This window comes from Paramisgurnus dabryanus, chromosome 10 (genome assembly GCF_030506205.2).
Source record: "Paramisgurnus dabryanus chromosome 10, PD_genome_1.1, whole genome shotgun sequence".
Lineage (NCBI taxonomy): Eukaryota > Metazoa > Chordata > Actinopteri > Cypriniformes > Cobitidae > Paramisgurnus > Paramisgurnus dabryanus.
In genome coordinates this window covers 39,234,166-39,238,509 of record NC_133346.1, presented here as the reverse complement: position 1 = coordinate 39,238,509, position 4,344 = coordinate 39,234,166, and the positions used below count along the sequence as shown (strand labels likewise).

Below are 4,344 nucleotides of genomic sequence, written 5' to 3'. Positions count from 1 at the left end.
ATTTGGTCAAAATTGAGGTGAAGGTTGAAATGGGCTTTGTGAGATCTGTTGTCTTGTGACAAAGTCTCCTGGTTTAATTTTGTCCCATCAGAGAAATGTGTTTGCCAAAATTGCAGTAACAAGTTTGACCCGCTGGTGTAAAACACTTTAAGAACTTTTTTCTCGGTTTTAGTGTTTGCGTAGTTACTGCACTTAAAGAATATTTTTTTCAAATATAAACATATATTGTATTTGTAAAAATATTAAGTGGGTTGAAAATCTGTAGGGTTGCGCTTTGGTGCAGTAATTACAATATGTTACATTTGGCAGTTGTGTATGTCCATCTATAGATGCCATCATATAATGTCTTTGTGAGTGTTTACGTCATCTGAATTCTTCACAAGTGAGGCTGGATCCAAACAGAGCCATAAGCTCTAGTTATCTCATGATGTGTATCCTGATGGACAAAAACAGAAAAGCAAAATGAGAAGGATTAGGGTTGCTGCTGTTCATATTATTTCAAGCAAAAGCTCGTTTGCGCATTTTATTATTTAATTACTGAAGAACAAGGTCATAAGATGTTTTAGTGTATGTGAATGCTTGTCTTAGAAGTAGTGTTTTTTCTAGATTTAGACTGCATGGGAGAATTTAGAAGTAAAATGTGACAAAGCCTTGCCTTTTTATTGTATTTTATTAAAGAGCAATTATGGTCCGACTCATGATTTTACATTTACTTTGGTGTGTAAGTATGTATTAGTACATGTTAACGATATGCGTAAACAATGAGTAACAATGACTTTGTATTGCGTGTGGCTGCCTGAACCTCCATGTCATTTCTGGCTTATAACAAATACCACAACAATGCCTAAAAGCTGCTGTGTGACAGGGTGTGGAGCTAACATAGCCTGGCTCCGCCCTCCTACGTGCTTCCACTTAATTTTCATTTCGCTTCAGTACAATGTCTGGGACTGCTGTGTAGAGTGTTGTTTTGTCCTGCAAAAATCTGCAGGACCAATCAGCGAACAGAGGTCGTGCGTCAGTTTGAGTTGTAATTCAGTAATGGCAGCGGAGAAAGACGTGAGAAAAGCTATTCAGTCCGTTGTTGCAAAATTGCAGAATATACAGAAGTTAAAGCCGGAGCAAGAACAATGTTTGCTAAGTTTTGTTGGTCTGTTCATTCAAACTTGTTGTTTCCAGCCGGTATTGGCGCATGACATACGTCACGACCACACTTTAACAATTGCCTATGGCAGATCCTGAGTGACTCTGGGCAGATCCAATAGTTTTAAACTTCAACAGAAGACCCTCCTTAACGGAAGTAACACTTTGCAATGGAGCGTGGCCAGACTCCCTGTACAAATGAAATGAATGTACGAGAGTCTGGTTGGACCAGGCTTGAGCTAACAAGCCAAAAACTCAGAAATAAGACTTTATAAGCTGTTGACACAAAAAAAACTAGCGTTTCAAAGACACAAAACTGGATTCAGGCAACTTGTCATAGTACTACTATAATTAGAACTATGCCCAGTTGCCCACTGGAGGGAAACGTAATCAGCGATCCACTTTTGTCTCCTTAAAGGCTGAGTTTTATAGCTTGGTACTAAAAACGTATTTCTGGGGTTTTCAGCATGTTAGCTGTAGACTCTGTCACGCAGCAGCTTTCAGGCATTGTTTTGTTTTTTGGTTATAAGCCAGAAATGCAATATAAAGTGAATTGAGATGGTTGGATTGTTTTCCCCCGGTGGGTGTGGTTTTCAAATAATGCACTGTCTGTATAATTGCTCCCGCTTTTACTCATAGCCTACAAATGAACTCCTGTCAGCATTGCATTGTGACCGAATCTTTCAAACAGGAGCGTCACATTTCCGGCTGACGGCAGACATATTCAGGCCAATCACAACGTACATATTAGCTGGCCAATCAGGGACACAGCGCATTTCAGATCGATGAGTTCTGTACAAAATCAATGCGTTTGAGGAAGGGAGGAAATCTAAAGCTATAAAAATTTATGTGTTTTTAACTGTACACCACGCAAACACATTGCATATTATACCAAATACACAAAATAACATTGTTTTTTACCAATGAAATTGGATGCACTTTATAAATAAACCACAACCTTAAACCTGTAAACAGCAATGTATTAGTTTAAGGTTGTACTTACTAGTTATGAGATTCATAGCAACTTAGAGATGTTTTCTGACAGGTCTGCTTTGACTCTGCTGCACGGATATCAGCAAGGAAAATCTACAAACATAACATGCAATTTGTCACAAAGCAATCAATATTGATGAAAAGGATGTAAAACACAGAAAAGAAAATTAAAGTATACAAAATATAACAGAATCTATGTTTTTAGGTTTACTTGTTCATTTAATATTGCTCATATGGTGCCACTCACGTTTGGATGTTAAAACCTTCCTGGAATAACTGCTATAAACGCAGAAAAATGACAAGATGCATGGTAATATGTTGTGAAAAAAGTGAGTTAATATGCTCTCAACCTGCCTGAGTTTACATCTCTGTCTGTGGCTCCCTTCAGAAAATTTTGAAATCTTCAGCTTTTCTTCTATTATAGAGGTTATATTGGTCACTCCTAAAATAAAAGAACAACTTTTTTGTATATATATATGTTTACGATAAAACATGTGTTTGTACTAGTTTCACCAAATACTCACGCTATATGAAAGTTTTTTCACCGTTTAACTGTGCAGTACATTGCATATTTTAGGCTAAACAAAGTAGCCTAAGTTACTTCCAATAATGCATTGACAACCTGAACAAAGCTATCACATCATCTCATCAACACACGAAGTTGCTTTTTAAAAAGCAAAACTTAATAAACAATGCAAAAGCTATAGTCACCCTAACATTATCACTTTTGAAAAGCGTCCACATGCTATCAGACTTTCTCTAAGACAAAAAACATTTCTATGAAGTAAATATTCAACACAAGCGTTTCTGTTACGTGTCAATAATAGTTATGTGTATTATTTGTGTATTTTGAGGGACTAAACTTACCTGAAAACAGTAAAGAAACCCGTGAAAGAGGAGCTTCGTCAGTCCCACCTCATGGTAATCCGTATTGAGGGAAAGACGTTGGTCGGTTTGCCGAAGGTGCCCCGACGGTGGTCCGACCGCGTCAAGCCGCTGACTTCGTGCCACCCAAAAACCGCCGGCGGACCGCCAGGTCATTATTTGCTGGGGCGGTTTGCCACTGGTGTACCACCGGTGGTCCAGCAGGGGCAAGCCGCTGGTGGCTTGCCACCCAAGAAACGCCGGCAGACCGACAGCTTTTTTACGTTGGTCGGTTTGCCGAAGGTGCCCCGACGGTGGTCCGACCGCGTCAAGCCGCTGACTTCGTGCCGCCCAAAAACCGCCGGCGGACCGCCAGGTCATTGTTTGCTGGGTACTGTATGCTTTGTGGGTCCACTTTTTGATTATCTATCCAATATACATGATTGTTCATGTTTGCCATAGGCACCTAAATTTAAATATAAAATGTGATCGTATGATTAATATTTTTTTGTTTGATGTTTCCATTTAGGTGATCCTAAAGCAACAAAGAGGAACCATGGAGAGGAAGAAGTGGTGTCCAGATGTTTAAAAGGCGGTGTTTGGGACAGGAAGCAAAGGCAACAAAGAGGAACCTCTAAGGTTTAAAGGCACTGCTTGCCGAGACGAGTGGAGAAAACAAAGACAGAAGACCTGTCGAGAATGTTTTATGATTAAATGTTTTTGTTATGTACGTGCACATTATTATTTACAATACATTTCTAAGATACATAAATATGTGACCTTGTATATGAAATCCAGGCTACTGTCTTAAAATCTAATGACATCTAAAGTTTGAATTTACTGATTTAACATTGAGTTCCGTCTTTGGCATGACCTTACTCAGTCAGTATTGAAGATGTCAAGATTATATTTTCAGAGAATGTTTTCTGAATTGTGTAGGATGATTTTATGTAGAAAACAGTAAGTCACAAAGAAATACTTTGCTGGGTTTTCACAGGCCGTGTCCCATTTGTACAACATATGTGAATTATCCAAACTGTTATATTTTAGCATTTCAAATGCAGCCACCCTTTGCCTAGAATTTGAAATATATACCCTTGGGTTTTTTCCAGTAAGTTTTTGAGATCTCACCCTGAGATATTTTAAAAGAAATTTCCATGTATTATGGGCTTGAATTGCTTGTTTATTTTATCATTTGGTACAAGTAATTTGAAAAAAGTTTTAAATTAAATTTTAGTTATCAATTGAAATAAATGTATATGTTGAGACTACATTTTTGTCCACAAACGTAATTGAATCATATACCTTAAAAGTATATTATTTTGAAGGGTATAAGAAATATTTTAG

General features: G+C 37.9%; 1 long non-coding RNA gene across 1 annotated transcript; it reads right to left on the bottom strand.

Annotated features, from left to right (window-relative positions):
* Positions 1 to 200: 200 nt before the first annotated feature.
* LOC135718153 (uncharacterized) lies at positions 201 to 3,075 on the bottom strand. The gene is made up of 4 exons (XR_010520606.1): positions 3,001 to 3,075; positions 2,488 to 2,575; positions 2,144 to 2,226; positions 201 to 436 (listed from the first exon to the last, which is right to left on the bottom strand). It is a non-coding gene; the product is annotated as an uncharacterized lncRNA (long non-coding RNA).
* Positions 3,076 to 4,344: the final 1,269 nt, after the last annotated feature.